The sequence below is a fragment of the Odocoileus virginianus genome, chromosome 30, assembly GCF_023699985.2.
Source record: "Odocoileus virginianus isolate 20LAN1187 ecotype Illinois chromosome 30, Ovbor_1.2, whole genome shotgun sequence".
NCBI lineage: Eukaryota > Metazoa > Chordata > Mammalia > Artiodactyla > Cervidae > Odocoileus > Odocoileus virginianus.
Window position 1 is genome coordinate 38,981,739 of NC_069703.1, and position 20,566 is coordinate 39,002,304.

General features: G+C 37.7%; 1 protein-coding gene across 9 annotated transcripts in view; it reads left to right on the forward strand.

Annotated features, from left to right (window-relative positions):
• The window catches only part of PHACTR4 (phosphatase and actin regulator 4), a 101,104-nt gene that overhangs the window by 25,102 nt on the left and 55,436 nt on the right, over positions 1 to 20,566 (forward strand). The gene's annotated exons all lie outside the window — the stretch shown is intronic.

A 20,566-nucleotide genomic window follows, 5' to 3' on the forward strand; every position in this document is an offset into this window, starting at 1 on the left:
GCATCCCTTTATACTCTTAGGTATAATTGAGGGTCCCAAAGAGCTTTGTTTGTATGACATATATCTATTGATATTTACTATATTAAAAATTAAAATAGAAACATTTTTAGAATATTAATTCATTTACAAATAACATTAATAAACCATTCATATGTTACATAAATAAAAAAATTTAATGAAAAATAGCTTCCCAAATAAAAAAGATTAACAAGAAGAGTGGCATTGTTTTATATTTTTGCAGATCTCTTTTAGTGTCTAGTTTAATAGAAGACAGCTGAATTCATGTATTGGCTTCCTGCATTTAATCTATTTTGTTGTTACATACCCAGCAGACTTTGGAGAACTGACTGTACAGTTTGGAGCTAATGAGAGTGAAAAGACATATAACATTTTTGTATTATAAAAAATAATTCTGACATTGCTATGAGCACTCACACTTTGAGATCCAGGTGCCCTAGAATGTTAGTTACTTCAAATAAAGCAAAGAACCATTTGACAAGTTAAAATAAGTTTTAAATTCTGTAACTAGCTACTAGTGACTAGCCAAGTCACTTCAGTCTTATCCAACTCTTTGCAACTCTGTGGGCTGTAGCCCACCAGGTCCCTCTGTCCATAGGATTCTCTAGGCAAGAATCCTGAGTGGGTTGCCATGCCCTCCTGCAGGGGATCTTCCCCACCCAGGAATCGAACCCATGTCTTTTAAGTTTCCTGCATTGCAAGGTGGGTTCTTTACCATTAGCACCACCTAAGAGAGTATAAATCTAGATACAGAAAGGTTTTATATTTACCTTTTTGACTAAAAAGTCAGTCACTGTGTACTCAACTCTGTTTTCCTATTGAAAACAGAGAGGTACTGTCTAGGATAATTAGTGGACCATTTTGAACATTTGTGCCTTGGCGTGTTTATTGAAGCTTTATGAAAACTATTGATGTCTCTTTAGTATCCTTAAGTTTACCGCCATGCTTTAAAAAGTGTCTCTGTAGAAGAGAAGTGGTATTACTACCATACTTTATAATCTCTAGGGTGAGACACCTTAGCTGTTTTCCAGGCTTTTAAATATTAAGCCACTCAACTTGCCTACGTGTTACTGGAAGTACTTTTAAAAGTTTGTGATGTGGTCATCTAGAAAGCCCTTTGGCGGAAACGTCATAGTTCCAGTGTCATTGCCATACAGCTTCATTAGACTTCTTGAGGCATAGCTGAAGTGAGACTTCTTATTTTTTAGTTCTCCCAGATACCACTGAGAACTTTAAAAGTAAAGATGATGGGTAAAAGCTTTAAAAGGAGCCTTTCCATTGTCTTAGGTTGCAGGCAACTTTGTAGTTTTGTTTGTTTGTTTGCCTGCATTGGGTCTTAGTCGCTGTGAGCAAGTGGGATCTTGGCTATGGCACACGGGCTCAGTAGTTACAGAGTGCGGATACAGTTTTTTGGGTTTAACACATTGTGTATCCCTAAATTTACATTAATGAGTATGTAAAACATTCTTGCACACTGATGAATATTATACCTCCCTCCATTAAAAGTATAACAGCCAAAAAAGAAAAAAAAACAAACCCAAACTGTATACTGGGAAGACTAGTTGGGAAGTACTTTCCACTTAAAATATGCACCACTGGTGGTCCAGTGGTTTAGAATCTGGCTTCCAATGCAGGGGACTTGGATTTGATCCCTGGTCCTTGGGGAACTAAGATCCCACGTGCCTGGAAGCTTACAGCTAAGCCTGCACACTGCAACTACTGAGTCCTCGCGCTCTGGAGCCCACAGGCCACAGCTGGAGAGGAGCCTGCACACCGCAACCAAGAGCCCGAGAGCTGCGACTAAGAGCCAGTACACCCAAAGATAAATAATAAAAAATAAATAAAAATACGCACCAGCAAAAAAAAAAAAGCAACCAGAGACAGTTTTCCTTGATTAGCCTCAGCCTGCTAGAGGCAGGTTTTGATTTGAACATTTTGTGATTCTTCACCAAACGGGAAAATCTGAATTTCGTTTTATGGCAGTGTAACTTTTGAAGTGCGTGTTCAGTTACTCAGTTGTGTCCGACTCGTTTCGACCCATGGACTGGAACCCAGCAGGCTCCCCTGCCATGGGAATTCTCCAGGCAGGAATACCAGAATGGGATGCCATGCCCTCCTCCAGGGAATCTTCCCAACCCAGGGATTGAACCTGCATCTCTTACATCTCCTGCATTGGCAGGTGGATTCTTTACCACTCGCACCACCTGGGAAGCCCATAACTTGAAGTAGTAGAGGTAGTGTTCCAAGTTTCTATTCTGTTCACGCACAGTGAGGCAAAACTTTACTGTTGTGTCCGACTCTTTGCGACCCCGTGGACTGTAGGCTCCTCCGTCCATGGGATTCTCCAGGCAAGAATACTGGAGCGGGTTACCATTTCCTTCTCCAAGGGATCTTCCCAACCCAGGGATTGAACCCAGGTCTCCCGCATTGGAGGCAGACGCTTTAACCAGGGGAGCTTAGGTTCTTTGGGCTCCTGGTACAATTAAGTAATCAGACCGCTCAGGTTAATAGCTGTTGTCTTTCTTTGAAAAGACTGCTGTTACTGTTTATAATAGCCAGGACATGGAAGCAACCTAGATGCCCATCAGCAGACGAATGGATGAGGAAGCTGTGGTACATATACACCATGGAATATTACTCAGCCATCAAAAAGAATTCATTTGAATCAGTTCTAATGAGATGGGTGAAACTGGAACCCATTATACAGAGCGAAGTAAGCCAGAAAGATAAAGACCATTACAGTATACTAACACATATATATGGAATTTAGAAAGATGGTAACGATAACCTTATATGCAAAAAAAGAAAAAAGAGACTCAGATGTATAGAACAGACTTGTGGACTCTGTGGGAGAAGGCGAGGGCAGGAAGTTTCAAGAGAACAGCATCGAAACATGTATATCTAGGGTGAAACAGATCACCAGCCCAGGTTGGATGCACGAGACAAGTGCTCAGGCCTGGTGCACTGGGAAGACCCAGAGGGATGGGGTGGAGAGGGGGGTGGGAGGGGGGACCGGGATGGGGAATACATGTAAATCCATGGCTAATTCATTTCAATGTATGACAAAAACCACTGCAATCTTTCTGCTGTTTTAAACCTTGTCAGATCAGAATTTCTCCTCTGATTTTAATGACCCTAAATGGCTTCTTGAGGACTTTGCCTTTTTTTCACTCTGAGGTGTACATTACATGTAGCTCATCAGTGAAATTCTTAGTTTGAACACTAGAGGGCAGTCAGTACTTTATTCATAAATTTGTAGCTTCTGGGGCGTTTTTTATGAACAATGGGGTAAATTGAGTTGATATATTAATAGTTGCCTGGTGACAAATCCTAAAGAACATGTCCATATGATAAACTAATGTAACATATGACAGTTCCAAAGGCTTTTATAGGAAATTTTTTTTTCCCTTTGAGTGACCTCTTTACCTCACCAAAATTTAAGCATATCGTAAATGGACTTTAATCAATTAAACTTACTATTAAACTAATTAAATTCAACTTAAAATTAAATGTAACTTAAATTTGGGCTCCCTTGGTGTCTTAGCGATAAAGACTCCGCCTGCCAGTGCAGGGGACACAGGTTCGATCCCTGGGTCAGGAAGATCCCCTGGTGAAGGAAATGGCAATCCACTCCAGTATTCTTGCCTGGGAAATCCCATGGAGAGAGGAGCCTATAATCCTTGGAGGTCACAAAAGAGTCAGACATGGCTTAGTGACTAAACAACAATAACTTAAATTTACTAGAGAATTCCAAAGGGGAAAGTTGCTATGAAAGTTATAGATGGCTAGTAGTCAGTTGAAATATAAATTAATATGTGCTTTTGATCACTAATACGAGAAAAGGTTTGTCTTCTGTGCTAGTGAGAGGATTTTTTCCCCTTCTATTTTTTTATTTTTTAATTTTAATTCGGTTATATTCCCTGCATTGTACAGTATATCCTTGAGCTTATTTTTATATAATAGTTTATAGGGTTTTTTTAAGTGCTCACAAAATGTACATATGATAAGAATTTGGTTTACTGGCTACCGTCTACTCAGTGCCATTGATAAAGAATAAGAATTCTGAATGCAAAATGTGTTTGTTTCTAAGAAGATGGAGCCTTTAAAAGATGGTTGAGAATTTTGTTACAGTTAGATTAACTGACAGTTATGTAGATACACTGAAAAAGAATTTGTTGTATTCTGAAAATTAAAGTGAGAGATTTAGTGGGACAGATCTAAGGCCTTTAGGACATTTCTTACATGGACAGATGTTTACACAGTTTGTTATATTTTAAAATTACATTTGTTAATACCCCCACTGGTCTCAGTGCAAAGTCTTTAGGTGTTGGGAAGCTGGCCAGCTCACTCTGGTAGGTACGTTTTCCAAAATTCAAATTTTCTCTTGAAAGCTTGATGTATCTCGCAGGCAACAAGTACTGTCAGTTTTACTTAGAGTAACAGATTCCATTCATTTTTAAGAAAATATCTGTGCAACATCTAAGCTTGAACAACATAGTTTTTCATTCAATCTTTTCAATAAAAATGGTATTTCATGAAAAAAATAGCTAGTTAGGCTTGCAACTCAATTACACAAGTGCCTTTTGTGAAGGTGACCATTGTATTTATCACTTCATCATGCAAAGCAGTAAAAAGACATATAGACTTGAGATTTATTAAAACTAATAATAGTTTTTATAAATTATCGAGGATTTTATTTCTTAAATTTTCATTATTTTTAACTATAATTATACAGTGGTGAAGATTATGCGTCCTACTACAGTTTGATGCCACTGCCTTGATTTGTGTGAAGGTACCAGCAGTTTTGCTTGCTTTTGTATCCTCAGTACAAGTGTCAGCACAGTGAAAAATGCAACTAATTCTTTAGTATTAATAAGAAGATTGTTGTACCTCTTGAGTCCTAAAAGGATCTTGGGGGACCCCCCAGGCATCAGTGGACCACACTTGCTTCAGATTCCTAATTTTCACTGAGTCCCTTCTGTGGAAGTCATGGACAGAGTCAAGACTTAGTCCTGGAAATTGCTTTGGGCAGGGCTTCAGTCTTGGACACTTGGCACAAGAATGGTCAGGGGGAGTGAGCAACTCTGTGGTCTTTCCTAAGTTGATCATGACCTGCCTGCCGCTTTTGGTGCTGCTGCTGCTAAGTTGCTTCAGTCGTGTTCGATTCTGTGCGACCCCATAGACAGCAGCCCACCAGGCTCCTCTGTCCCTGGGATTCTCCAAGCAAGAATACTGGAGTGGGTTGCCATTTCCTTCTCCGACCTGCAGCTTTTAGGAATAGGTTAAAGAACACTTCTATAGGGTGAAATGAGCCTTCTGATCTCATCAGGAAGCTCAGTATTTTGAGAAGAAATTCACCAGCATTTAATCAAGACCAGCTCACCTGAGCATTATCTTCCTTAAAAAAAGAGAATAAATGGCAGCAGAGATCTTGGTATGACAGCTTTCAGTATGTCTCTTGGGTCACACTGTTCCATTATGGACATGTGTCCCTGTGTGTGGTACACAGCTGTCATTCTGGGGTATCCTTATTCACCTGGGAACTCTGTTTCTCTCCTCTGTTGATTCTTTTTTCCCCTCAATCCCATGTCTTCCTCTTTCTTGATTGCCAATAACTTCTCAGTGATGGACCTCATGAAATAGTTCTCTAATTTTCATGTCTTTTTTTTCTCTAGCTCTTGAAAGATTTCTTCATCTTTATATTCTATTAAATTTTTCTTTTATATTATTATGTTTTTAATTTCTAGGAGGTTTCTTTTATGCTCTGAATATTTCTATCATAATATTCTTTTATGTTTTCATATTGTTTTCAACAGATTTACTTTGCCCTGCCTAGGCTCTTTCCTCCAAAGTTCCTTTCCTTTGTTTTGATCTCATGTAGGAGTTTTCTTCTGAAGTCTAGTAATAATTAGCTGTATGCTTGTGATTAAGAGTGGTGAGTGAGCTTTAAATTAGCTTTAAGTGCATAGGCTGGTCGTCCTTGGGCCTTACTGTAGGGTGAGCTTCATGTCCCTATTGTTGAGGAAAGTGAAAATGAAAATGAAAGTCACTCAGTCGTGTCCAACTTTTTGCAACCCCATGGACTACTGGAGTGGGTAGCCTTTCCCTTCTCCAGGGGATCTTCCCTACCCAGGAATCCAAGCGGTATCTCCGGCATTGCAGGCAGATTCTTTACCAAGTGAGCTATCTAGCTCAGTTGGTTATTGAGGAATATCTCTTTTTATCAGTAAAAGGATTCAGGAGGTGGAGTCTTCTCAGCACTGTATGGTGAGGGGTGACTGGGAGGGTTGCTGTAATCAGTATTCATTATGTTCACTCAATTGCCCTCAGTTTTCCATGCTCTGTTCCCATCATCAACCACCTTTTGAGTCCCCCAGTCCAGAGACCGTTTAGTTTTATCCCTTCCAGAAAACAAGTCTCCAGAGTTCTGCCAGGATTCATATGGGACAAACATTTAGGATCATGGAATGGGGAAGTTGATAAAGGAATCAAACAGCTTTTATCCTCAATCTCCTTACTTTATTCCCTTTTCTTTCAAAGGGACCTGTGGTAGAATACAGTGAAAGTATTAACTGTCAGCTTATATTGGTTTAAGCTACTAGTGTTTTTTTTTTTTTTAAAAAGTAAGGGCTACACTGTACGTAAGTGCTGGGGGAAGTGCTGGTCCAGGGAAGATATGTGTATAGTTTAAGCTACTGTGATGCTTCTTTACCCCACTGCTTTTTAAAAATGGCTTATTCCTGCTTCTGCTTTCTTTCTTCCTCTCTTCACAGATATTTATGGGTTAGCAGTCATTCTTCTAATAGCAGACCCAGGAGGAGGAGAGGATCTGTGTATGCTAAATTGACTTCTCAAAATGTTTTAAATTTTCTACTAACTTCATTAGGTTTCTGTATACCCTCCCTTCCACAGAAGTAAGCACAGTTCATTGAAAAAAGTTTTTGGTTGTGTTTGATGAAATAATTATTTAATGAGAAAGATTGTTGGTGTAAAGCCTGAGTTTAAAGCTAGCTGCAAAAGCTTTAACTCATATGCATGGTATTCAGCTAACAGATTGAACAGATTTACAAGGTAATAGTTCCTTTAGATTAGAATTTGTATCATATAGGAAATATGAGAATCAGTTTGTTGAAGCAGAAAACAGAAGCCATATCCTAAACAAACTTAAAGTCAGTTATTCCTATTCTAAATCTGAATTTGTAAATTATTACTATGTTTTAAAGGGGGTTTTTCCTAACCTTTCAAGGACATTTGTTGAGGAGCCATGCTCAAGACTAATGCATTTCACTTAAGTTCATGGGAAAATTTTTTGTGATATTATCATGTTGTTAGCACTTGAAGCTCAAAATGTGCTAACACAGTCCTTTCCTCCCTTCTCTTTGAGAATGAAGGACAAAATACAAACTTAATTAGTTTTGAGATTCTTAAGGTGTAGGAGGTAAATGCCTCTGGAATTAAACAATGCCAAAAATGATGTTAGTTCTATTTTTTTCCTCCTGTGGTGTTCAGTAGAAATTTAATATAGCATTATTATAAAATTAAATCTCTTCTGTCATATTATTTCCTGATAAGAGTATAAACTTATGGAGGGCAAGATCTTTTTACTGTTCTATCCTACTGCTCAATAGTATTTATCTGTATTTCTTATAGTGGTTTTAAATTTTCAGCATGAAATAGAATTGACGATCTTAAGGGAAATAGAGTATATAGAACCCCAGTTTGTAGTGGAGCACTGTGGATGTTAATAACACAGATGCCCTATTTTTTCTGTCAGTAGAAAAAGATAAGCCATCTCTGTAGTAATGCCAGCTGAAAAGTAGTGATGCTGACTTTCTGGACCATCTCCCATATCCTCTCACCACTTTTCATCACTTCTGGCTGCTGCTTACTCCCTAGAAAATTATAGAAAGTGTAATAGGTAGACTAAATGCATAGGTGATTTTCCATCTGAATTTATTTCTGCATACTGAGCACTTTATCCGTGTGTCTTGGACACAACATAGGCAATGATTATAAGGATGAAATTTAAAAGGGAGGGATAGTGGGAATTCCCCAGCGTCAGTGGTTAAGCCTCAGAGCTTTCACTACTGTGGGCTGGGGTTCAATCCCTGATCAGGGCACTAAGATCCCCCAGACTGCACAGCGTGGCAAAAAAAAAAGGGGGGGGAGAGGATAGGAAGGATGGATGGTTTTCAGTTAACATTTTGTATATTCCTGTATGGTTTGCAAATGTATTTTGTTTTTTAACACAGAAAAAGATTTTATCTGGATTGAAGGGTTATTGACATTTTAGTTCCTTCTTTATATTTCTCTGTTAAAAATTAAGATATATAAAACAAAGAGAATAAATTTTATATACAGTAAAATTACCTTGTAAAGTATGTAATAGTGCTGTTTGACAAACATATAAAATTGTGTAACTACCTACCACAATCAAGATGTAGAGTATTTCCTTCACTGCCAAAAGTCCCCTGCTTACCTTTTATAATCAGAATTATACAATATGTAGCCTTCGTCTGATATTTCCGCTTAGCATAAAGCTGTTAAATTCATAGATGTTGTTGCATGTATCTGTAGTTCATTCCTTTCATGCCTTTTCCAGAATGTAATAAAACTGGAATCATACAGTAGCTTTTTCCATAGGTATTTTTTTCAGATTGACTTCTCTCATTTTGTGGTATCCATTTGTGGCTCCTCCAATGTCTTTGTAACTTGATATCTGTTTCCTTTTGAGCACTAAAAAATATTCCTTTGTTTGGCTGTATTGTGACTTATTTATCCTTTTACCTACTGAAGAGCATCAGTTTGCTTCCAAGTTACGGCAGTTATGAATAAAGTTGGTATAAACATCTGTGTGTAGGTTTTGTGTGGACACTAGTTTTCAGTTATTTGGGTAAATACCAAGGGGTGCCATACTTAGAAAGTATAAAGGTATGTTTAGTTTTTTAAAGAAACTCCCAGGACTTCCGTGGTGGGCCAGTGGTAAAGAATCCACCTGCCAACGCAGGGGACATGGGTTCAATCCCTGGTCCGGGAAGATTCTATGTGCCGTGGGGTAACTAAACTGGTGTGTCACAACTGCTGAAGCCCCCATACCCTAGAGCCTGTGTTCCTCAGTAAGAGAAGCCAGCACGGTGAGAAGCCTGTGCTCTGCAATTAGAGAGTAGCCTGTGCTCGCCGACACTAGAGAAAGCCTGTGCACAGCAACCAAGATCCAGCACAACCAAAATAAATCAATATAATACCCCATGTTGTCTTGAGTGGCTGTACCATTTGGCATTCCCATCAGCAGTGAATGAGAGTTCCTGTTGCTCCACACCTTCACCAGCATTTGGTGCTGTCAGTGTTTTGGATTTTGGCCAGTCTAATAATTAATAGGTGTATAGCGGTATCTCATTGTGGTTTTAATATGCAGTTCCCTTGAGTAATAATATTGAGTAACTTTTCATATGTTTATTTGCCATTCATATCTTTTCTTTGATGAAATATCTATTCAAATCTTCTTTTTAAAAATTGGCTTATTTTTTTGAGTTGTGAATGTTTTTTACATGGCCCACATATAAATTCTTTATAAGTGTTATTACAAATGTTTTTTCCAAAAAAAAAAACAAATGTTTTTTCCCAGCCTGTGGTTTCTCTTATTAGCAGGTGTTTTACTTTGATGAAGTCCAGTTTATTTTTTTTAAGGTTACTTGTCTTCTAAGAAATCTTTATTTAACTCAAGATTAGAAAGGTATTTTTGTTTTTCCTTCAAAATGTTTTATAGTTTTGGGTTTTACATTTAGGTCAATGGTTCTTTTTGAGTTAACTTTTGGATATGGTGTGAAGTTGAAAATACTCTTCATTGTCCCCTGAATACTTTGACACCTTTATTAATAAATTCCTGATGAAATAGGTAATTTTTTAGGGAAATATAATTTGCCAAAGTGACTCAATATATGAAAATCCCATATAGACTAATAGGCATGATAAAAAAGGTAAAACACACAAAATATTTCGTTCATATTTTGAAGAAGCAGATAGTTATAATGCTATATCAACCACAATAGAGAAAAAGATAGATCTTATACCCATTTAGGGACTTTGCTGGTGGCCCAGTGGTTAAGACTCCATACTCCCAATGCAGGGGGCACAGGTTCGATCCCTGGTTAGGGAACTAGATCCCACATGCTACAGTGAAAACTCCCACACATGGCAGCTAAGACCTGGCACAGCTAAATAAATAAATAAAATTTTTTTTTTAAAAATAGCAAGCACATTTTTTGCTCCATCTTTTTTTTTTTTTTTACTCAGTTGATTTTAAAATTGGTAACATTAGGACATGTTTTATAAAAATTAGATCTAATCTCCTTTTACCACTATAGTTCAGTGACAACCCATAACATGAATGTTGTATATATCCTTTTAGTTCATTCTTTTCTTTTATAATGTGCTTATATAACCCTTTTTTTAAAATATATAACCCTTTAATAAAGAACAGCTATGTGAAACCAAGAGACACTACTGCAGTTACCATGAAATACTGAAGAAATGTCTGCTAGAGCAAGAACAAGAAAAGAACGCCCACTGTTACTTTTATTTAACATTATTTTGAGGGTTCTTGGTACAGTAAGATGAGCAACATTAGAGATATGGTTCCAGTAATGAACAGAATATGTATATACTTATTGGCTAATATTATTCTCTCTTTAGAAAAATAGTCCCAAAAGAATCAACTGAAAAAGAGTTCAGTAAAATGGCTGACTAAATGCAAATTAAGTGTTCAAAAATGAATCATTAAAATTTTTTTATATATGTAGAATAAGTATATTAAAAACCAAGGGGATTTGAAAGTATTTACAACTAAAATTATAAAATACCTATGAATGATCTTAGTAAGAAATAGTGTTAGTCTGCCCTTTTTTATTGATTTATGATGCCATTTTGCTCAAGCTAAGTTTTAAAAGGTCTCAAGTATATTTTTTGGATTATATAGTCTGTTCTGTTGAACTGTCAGTTTTTGCACCAGTTCTACATTGTATTTATTATCATAGTCATTTTAAGATCTAAGAGAATATTCCTCATTCTCCTTAACTATTTACCTTGATAAAGAGCAGTGTGCACAGCACAGCATATTAGCATATTCCCATTTAAAAGTGTGTATTACTTTTATTAAAGAAAACTTTAAAGTTCTTAAAATTTTTATGGTTTAATAATCAGTGATAAGTGGGACTTTCCTGGGGGTCTGGTGGTTAAGGCTCCATGCTTCCACCACAGGGGGCATGGGTTTAATCCGTGGTTGATACTAAGATTCCACAAGCCACGTGGCATGGCAAAAAGAAAAATCTCAAGTATACTTCAAATTCAGATTACATGTGATCAGTGAGATTTAAAAATTGAAAGTAAAACTAGTACGAACGTTTCTCATTAGACAGGGGACCATTAGTTTCAAAACAACCTCAATGGTTGGCTTTTTGGGCCTCTAGAGTTCTATCATATTAAAAATGGCCTTTCATGATAGAGCTTTGACTTGATAGGATAGGTTTTACAGGATTGCAATTTGAAACATCATTGGAGTCCAGAACACACACATGTGCACACACATATACACCCCCTCACGGAGGCTTCCATTAAAAGAAGGGGACAGTAGCATAATGGACTATCTTGTGGATGGTGTTAATGGCCTTCAGTTCCTCGTTGAAGACTGGTGTTTTGTTTTTTCCTCATCATACTAGTGTGTATCCATTGCTGGCCAGAGTGACATCATATCAGATTGTAGTCTGTAGCTATAGCTTTCCTTCATTTCACTGCATAAGATTAAATAAATACTACATTTTACTTGACTGTTTAAACATCTTAAAACTTCTTATTAAGGTTTCTTTTGATGATTGTATATTTTATTTTTCTTCTTGGATCTGTTAAAAGAACTTAAATGCTGTAAAGCAGATGGATCTGCCTGCTTTGTTTTGTCCATTTTGCCGCACTCTCAATCCCCACCCCCATCCTTTCCCTTTTCAGTCCAGAGCTTAATAATCAAAGCGCTTGAGTAGCAAGAACCCGTAAGAATTATGTCTTAATAGTAAAAGAGAAAAGTGACAGCAAAGGAAAGACATTCTTGGCTGGGGTGAAGCACTTTGGGGTGTGCTTGTTACTTCTAGTTATAATCTCATAATGCATCCAGGGCCAGTAGCTTAACATTTAACAATGAAGTCCACTTAGTTTTGCTTGATGATTTATTGTCATACTTAAAACATACCCTAACCAATCAGAAGGAGAAAAAGTAGATGGATGGTTGCTTGGCTGGCTGAATGATTCATTAATTCATTTAATAAATTTTCTTAGGCACATTACCCTAGCTGCCATGAAAGGGGGAAAAAAAACAATAAAATACAGTTTCAGCACTCAAAGAGGAGATTAAAAACTATTAATGCTACACAGATGAATGAATTTTTTATGTAGATAAAAATAATTGTGTTATTGGAATTTCATGCCACATTTTTCTTTATTATTTTTTTTATGCCACATTTTTCAGCGCGACTTGTACTTAAGGAAATTGTTAAAACAAAATTTGCTTTATAGCATTAACATTGCCTTTTCTATACCTGTGTTCTTTCAACACTTTAGAATTGATGACTTTAAGGAGAGTTTGTCTTATTATTTTTGTCTTGAATCTAACAGGAAAAATTGGTGAACATGACAAAATAGGAACAACTAGGGATTTCCTAAGTACCTTAGGTAGTATGGGTAGACGGTACATGGTGGTAAAATTTGGGTTTCTCATGAAAGACTAGGACTGAAGTATTTTTGTTCTAGATTTGGTTTGAGGAGTAGTAGAAATGGTTCTTTCCCATATAGTCAACTTTTCTTTATTCTAGACCTTTCACTTACTTTCTAAGAAATCCCTTTAAAATTGATATTGACATAAGAAACATCATTCTTGTAGGTGTCATACTGGAAAATATCAGAAATAAGCTAAGAGAATGAATTTTTGGTGTTTTTCAATTTAACATTGTCATTTTGGGCAATTGACATAACCTTCTGTACCTGAATTTTACTTTTGTTAAAATACTATCTCCTAAAATTTTTCTGAGGTTAAAAATAAATGTTCTTATCTGACACCGAGGAGGTATTGTGTGAATTCAAAGTCTGTTTAGTAGTAGTTGGGAGTGGAGATTTACACCCTCTTAGATATGCTTACTGTTTAGATATGAAGATTACTTAGATAAGAAGCCTCGCTTTGCCATTTATTAGCTATGAACTCCTTGGACAAGTTTACCCCTGGGTGACTCAGTTTCCTCAACTATTAAATGGGGATAATAAATGGTATCCTTCTTATAGGCTTGTTGTGAGCGTTAGACAAAACTCAATGCTTAGAATAGTCCCTGGCATTATAATACATGCTCAATTAATGCTAGTTGTTGTTATCCGGAGAGAATGGGGAGAAGGAATGCAAAGAAGTTGAACTTAATTTATCTTCCCTGAGTTTCAGCTTTCTTTTTCATCAAATCTTTTGTTAGAGATGTTCATATGTAACAGTAAACCACTTTCGGTAGTGTAATTTCTGTTTGATTTTTTTTTCATGGAGACTTCTACCATCTGAGCAGCAGCAGCGAGCGCAGCAGAGAAGCAGAGAGGTCAGGAAGCCGGAGGCGCTCTGTGGGCTGCTGTTTGTTCCCCGCCCAGGAGCCAAACCCGTGTCTCTTGCATCTCCTGCCTTCTCAGGCAGGCTCTCTACCACTGGTACCACCTGGGAAGCCCCATTTAGTGAAATGATCAGAAACCAGGAAACAGGAATGACGGGGAGAAGAAGCAAAGACCAGAAATCAGCTTTGAGTGATTAGAAACTGGTAGTGCTCCTTTCAGCCCACTCCAGTGTTCTTGCCTGGTGAACCCCATGGACAGAGGAACCTGGCAGGCTACAGTCCATAGGGTCACATGACTGAAGCGACTTAGCATGGCACGGCATGGCGCTACATTAGTCCTTGTGTTTCTCTTAGGAACTAGAAGAAAAGCTGAGCTTTTTTTTTTTTAATGTTTTTTATAAATCTAAAAGCAACAATAATGAAAAGATTGTGTTGCTGTGTCTATGGAAGTGAATTTATAATAACATGTAATACAAGCTAGCGAGATAATCTCAATTATGTCTTTTTCTTTCCTGTTTATCATTTGTCAAAACTGTTCAGTGATTATTATATGTTCAGTACCTACAGGCCTGGCATGTTTCCCAACACAAATACTCCATAACCTGAAAGGGACACTTAGAGGCTAAACTAGTGAAAGATCTTACTTTTCCCTTTGTCCCCCTCCATTTAAAAAAATATATTTATTGAATGCCTGCTGTATCCTGAGAAGTATGTTACTTGCTGAGAATATATAGACAATTTCTGCTGTAAGAGAGAAAAATATGTGGGTAATTATAACAAAAATGATTTATACCCCTGTATGTAGAGGTATGTACAAAGTGACTTTGAAAAAAAAAACAAAAAAAACCAAAGTGACTTTGAAGTCCAGAAGAATGGTGCATAATTCAATCTAAAGTACAGAAAGGTAGATGTTCATGGAAGGCTTCCTAGAAGAAGTGGTACATAAACTGAATTTTGTAGGAGTGGGAGTTAGCCAGATTAAGAAATAGATGGAAAGGACATTTTAGGCAGCTAGAACAGCAAATGCATCGGTAGGAAGACCTGGGCGAACATGTCATAGTTGAGGAATTCCGTGTGGTTTGGAATAGGACTAACGACAGCAGCCATGGGAGAGTGGTGAGAGAAAAGTTGAGGTAGAAAGATGAGGCGCTGGTGCAGCAGCATGGATGCACCTAGAGACTGTCATCCTGAGGGAAGGGAGAGAAAGACAAATACATAATCTAAAAGGAAAGGCGTTGGGCCCGGTGGCGAAGTATTTTTCATAAACTGAAGAACCCTGTCAGATTTGTGTTTTTATAAAGGTCAAAGTGGCACCGCTGTCGAGACTAGATCAGAAAGGGACAAAACTGAGGCAGGTAAGAAGGAAATTATTAGTGTCCCAAACACACATAAAAGATGTCACTTTAGAACGCTGTGATTCACAAATTATGTCAGACTGGGAAGATTTATAAGATTTTTTTTTAAGGATATAGAAGATTTTTGGCCCAATTGAATAAATCCCAGAAGAATCATTTTATCTTTTTTCTTTTTCATTCACTACAAATTAACATAGCAAATTTGGTTATTGGCAATTGGGTTTTAGGATAGCTGGTATTCTGAAGGCTCTTGGTGCCTAGGTCTGGGAACAGGATGAAAATGGGTAAAATACTTAATAGCTAATTGGATCTTGTTTGATTTAGGGCTTTTTCAACAAAAGACATTATTTTATTTTTAGGATGAAAAAACAATAATCAAATTTGCCTCTCGAAAGATTTTATTTGGTGGCTCCATTTTTATAGACTCTGTAATCCTAATAGAGATTAGCTTTTCAGAAAGGTTAAACTAGGAAAGGTTAAACAAGAAGGCAAAATGCTTGTCTGAGGAGACCTTACAAATAGCTGAGAAGTGAAAAAAAGAGAAGTGAAAGTTCAAGAGAATAGCAAGGAGAGATAAGAAAGTTCCAGGGAATAGCAAGGAGAGATAAGAAAGCCTTCTTAAGTGAACAATGCAAAGAAATAGAGGAGAACAAAAGAATGGGAAAGACTAGAGATCTCTTCAAGAAAATTAGAGATACCAAGGGAACATTTCATGCAAAGATGGGCTCGATAAAGGACAGAAATGGCAAGGACCTAACAGAATCAGAAGAGATTAAGAAAAGGTGGCAAGAATACACAGAAGAACTGTACGGAAAAGGTCTTAATGACCCAGATAACCACAGTGGTGGGGTCACTCACCTAGAGCCAGACATCCTGGAGTGTGAAGTCAAGTGGGCCTTAGGAAGCATTACTGCAAACAAAGCTGGTGCAGAGCAGGGAATTCCAGCTGAGGTATTTTAAATCCTAAAAGATGGTGCTCTTCAGGTGCTGTGCTCAGTATGCCACCAAATTTGAGAAACTCAGCAGTGGCTTCAGGACTGCAAAAGGTCAGTTTTCATTCTAGTCCCAAAGAACAGCAATGCTAAAGAATGTTCAGACTACTGTACAGTTGTGCTCATTTCACATGCTAGCAAGGTAATGTTCAAAATCCTTCAGGCTAGGCTTCAACAGTATGTGAACTGAGAACTTCCAGATGTACAAGTTGGATTTAGAAAAGGCAGAGGAACCAGAAATCAAATTGCCAACATCTTTTGGATCATAGAAAAGCAAGGGAATTCTAAAGAAAGATATCTGCCTCATTGACTGTGCTGAAGCCTTTCACTCTGTGGGTTACAACAAACTGTGGAAAATTCTTAAAGAAATGGGAATACCAGACCACCTTACCTGTCTCCTGAGAAACCTGTATGCAGGACAAGAAACACCAGTTAGAACTGGACATGGCACAACAGACTGGTTCAAAATTGGAAAAGGAGTAGGACAAGGCTGTATATTATTATCCTGCTTATTTAACTTATATGCAGAATACATTGTGAGAAATGCCAGGCTAGATGAATCACAAGCTGGAATTAAGATTGATAAGAAAAATATGAACAGCCTCAGATATGCAGGTGATACCGCTCTAAAGAGAGAAAGCAAAGAGGAACTAAACAGCCTTTTTGATGAGGGTGAAAGAGGAGAGTGAAAAAGCTGGCTTAAAATTCAACATTGAAAAGATGAAGATCATGGCATCCAGTCATATCAATTCATGGCAAATAGATGGGGGAAAAGTGGAAACAGTGGCAGATTTTGTTTTCTTGGGCTCCAAAATCACTGTGGACAGTAACTGCAGCCATTAAATTAAAAGACACTTGCTCCTTGGGAGAAAAGTTATGACAAACCTAGACAGGATATTAAAAAGCAGAGAGACATCACTTTGCTGACAAAGGTCCATATAGTCAAAGCTGTGGTTTTTCCAGTAGTCATGTATGGATGTGAGAGTTGGACCATAAAGAAGGCTGAGTGCTGAAGAACTGATGGTTTTGAATTGTGGTGCTGAAGAATTACCTTGAGAGTCTCTTGGACAACAAAGAGATCAAACCAGTCAATCCTGAAGGAAATCAACCCTGAATATTCATTAGAAGGACTGATGCTGAAGCTGAAGCTTCAGTACTTTGGCCACCTGATATGAAGAGCTGACTCATTGGGAAAGACCCTGATGCTGGGAAAGATCCAGAGCAGAAGAAGGAGGAGACGGAGGATGAGATGGTTGGATGGCATCACCGACTCAACGGACATGAGTTTGAGCAAACTGCAGGAGATGGTGAAGTCTAGGGAAGCCTGGCGTGCTGTAGTCCATGGGGTCTGCAGGGAGTTAAACATGAGTTAGCGACTTAACAACTAAAAATCTAGGATTGGTCTCATTGTTTTATCAGATGACAGTTTGTTCCTATTTCCTATGACCTCATGCATTGTTTCCCTAAAGTGTTAACATGTTTCACCATTGAACTTTTTAAAAAACAAGATTTAGAAGCAAAGGTATGTGTAATCCAAAACACTTCTTCTCTTTGAATTTAGAATTATAGATTAAAGCAATTTTTCCTTCAGTGCCTCTCCTCCTATGTTCTGTGGTTGTGAAAGTTTGAGAGTTTTGAGGGAAGAGAAAATGGTATAAAAGAGATGGATATTTCTTACATAGAAAACAGAATAAAGTACATTGAATTACTGGATGGAGCAAGTTTGATAGAAACACCATTTGTATCGTCACCCTTGTTCTTTTGCGGAATTACTGTTGACTCATGGTGTAACCAGGTGTTCATTACTCAGAATTTTTATTTAGTAGAAGATGAAGTATGTATTCTCCTGCACATGTACTGGAAAAGAATGTTTAAGATTTCCTGTTGGAAATTTCTGAATAACTGTTACAGATGTTACAGCTGTCATCAGGCATGAATTGTATTTCCACTGGATATGTGGCTGAGTATTGGTAATTAGATTTCTTTCTTACTGTCTTAGAAGGAAACTGAGGGCCAAAGAACTGAGAGTTATGAAAGAGAGAGCAGGACGGAGAGAAGTGATCCTGGCTCAGTCATCTCTCTGGGTTGTCAGCAGTGAATGCCGCTTTACTGAGAACACCCAAAGGCCCTGTGATGGGCCGCGCCTTCATTTCTGACTGGTTGGTTTCTGCACATCATTGATACCTCCAGGTTCCTTAGTAGAGGCCATTTGGGACTTCATTTTTATGGATGTTATGTGGTTTTATAAAATATTTTTGTCTTTAAGATAAGATTTCTCAATCACTTTCACTATAACTACATGAAAAAAGTACTATTTGGAATAGAAAGAATATTAAATGGATGTTCAGTAAGATGGAGGTTGTTGATTTTCAAGCAATAACAAATGGATATAATTCTACATAGATCTTTACACTGAGATAAAACCATCCTTCTTTAGGCTTTAACTTGTTATTAATAGTCAAAGGCTTTACTTATGTGTTACTAGGAAAGGAAATAGTAATTCAGCTGTTAAAGGAAGAGTATCAAAGATTGTGAGTATAAATAGCTCAATAGCTTGTAACTGAATAAAAGGAAACTTTTTTAAACTGTCAGTGTTTCTTCAGAGTATACTACCTTTAGTAATTGATGTTTAGTAGTTGGTGGAATGGAAAATAGATACTACATGCTGATGAAATACTGTGTTTTGTTGTTAGTGGAAGACTTATAAATGTGCTTTAAAAATCCTTTGGATTCGCCCTGTCTGATAGAACTTTGTGCAGTGATGGAAATGTTCTAGATCTGCACTGGCTAGTGTGATAGCCATGTGTGAAATGTAGCTAATACAATTGAGAAACTGAACTACAAATTGTGTTTAATATAAATGTATTAATATTAATGTAGATAAATAATCATGTGTAAAAGGCACCGCAGCATTAGCATATCTTTTAAGTATTTGAGAACTGACCAGCCCATTTGATAACCCTTACTTCACTGACCAGTCATTCAGTTCAGTTCAGTTCAGTCGCTCAGTCGTGTCCGACTCTTTGCAGCCCCATGAACCACAGCACTCCAGGCCTCCCTGTCCATCACCAACTCCCAGAGTTCACCCAAACCCAAGTCCATTGAGTCGGTGATGCCGTCCAACCATGTCATCCTCTTTCATCCCCTTCTCCTCCTGCCCTCAATCTTTCCCAGCATCAGGGTCTTTTCCAGTGAGTCAGCTGTTTGCATCAGGTGGCCAAAGTATTGGAGTTTCAGCTTCAACATCAGTCCTCCAATGAACACCCAGGACTGATCTCCTTTAGGATGGACTGGTTGGATCTCCTTGCAGTCCAAGGGACTCTCAAGAGTCTTCTCCAACACCACAGTTCAAAAGCATCAATTCTTTAGCACTCAGCTTTCTTTATAGTCCAACTCTCACATCCATACATGACTACTGGAAAAACCATAGCTGCAATTATAGTTGAAATTAGTATTTATTTTTAATACATTAATTGAAGAATGTGTTGCAAAGGCCTCTACATATCATCTTCCCAATGAGGCCCTTCTGCTTGCACAGTTTATAATTTATTCCCTCTCTCTCAGCCTGTCCTATTTCCTTTCCCGGAATAATTTTTTTTATAGCAGTTATCACCATCTAACACACTAGAAAGAAGGTGTAGATTTTTCCCTCTTTGTATCTAGTGCAGTGTTTCCAACACCTAGAACAATACCTAATACTTTAGAGGTGCTCAGGAAATATTTGTGGGAGGAATAAATGAGAATTGTAGCCTCCCGATAATAATACCCCAATTCATTAAGCACTTATTTTGCATTCTATGCAAGCATTGAGTTGGATTAGCTATATTAAGTGCACCATGGCTGCTGTTCTCTGTAATAAAACGTTTCTTGGGACCATTATTTGAAACAGAACACTGAATTGGTTAAGTCATTAGTTTGACTCTGGTGTAGAATTTCAGAACTCTTAGGAAGCTTGGCATTAATTTGATCCAAATACCTAATGTCACATAGTGGGTTAATGTTTCATCAGTGTCATTTGTATCCTCTTCTTATTTCCCTTTTTCCCTCATCCACACAACTTGTGAATCTTTTTGCTCAACTATTTTTTCCACATCCGCTCATCTCCATTCAGCTAATTCTCATTTTCCTCTAGGCTTACCTTTCCCACTGACTCTGCTATACTGTGAAGACCTACCTAGTTCCTTAACCCAGGCAGAGAGAAGCCCTTTTTCTTTCTTAACTGAAACTTCCCTGTTCACTCTAATTTTTATAACTAACTCTCAAATCTAGAAACATCTCCTGACCACTAGGGCACCCTTAAGTACTTACTGTCTTTGGGGGAAAAAAAAAAAAAAACTTTAAGAGAAAACAAAAAGAATTTCAATAGCTCCAATTCCCTAGCCTGAGGTCTTTTGTTCCATGGATCTGAAAGCAGTCCTGCTGGCATAATTTCAGTTTCTTTCTCCCATAAACACAGTCCAACATATTGTAGGCTTGTAAACATTACATTACTTCATGCCTGTCATATATATAGCCTTGGTGATATAGAAGCACATCAGAACCGCTCCCAGTTTTTAAGAAACTGTGATGCTTAAATGTA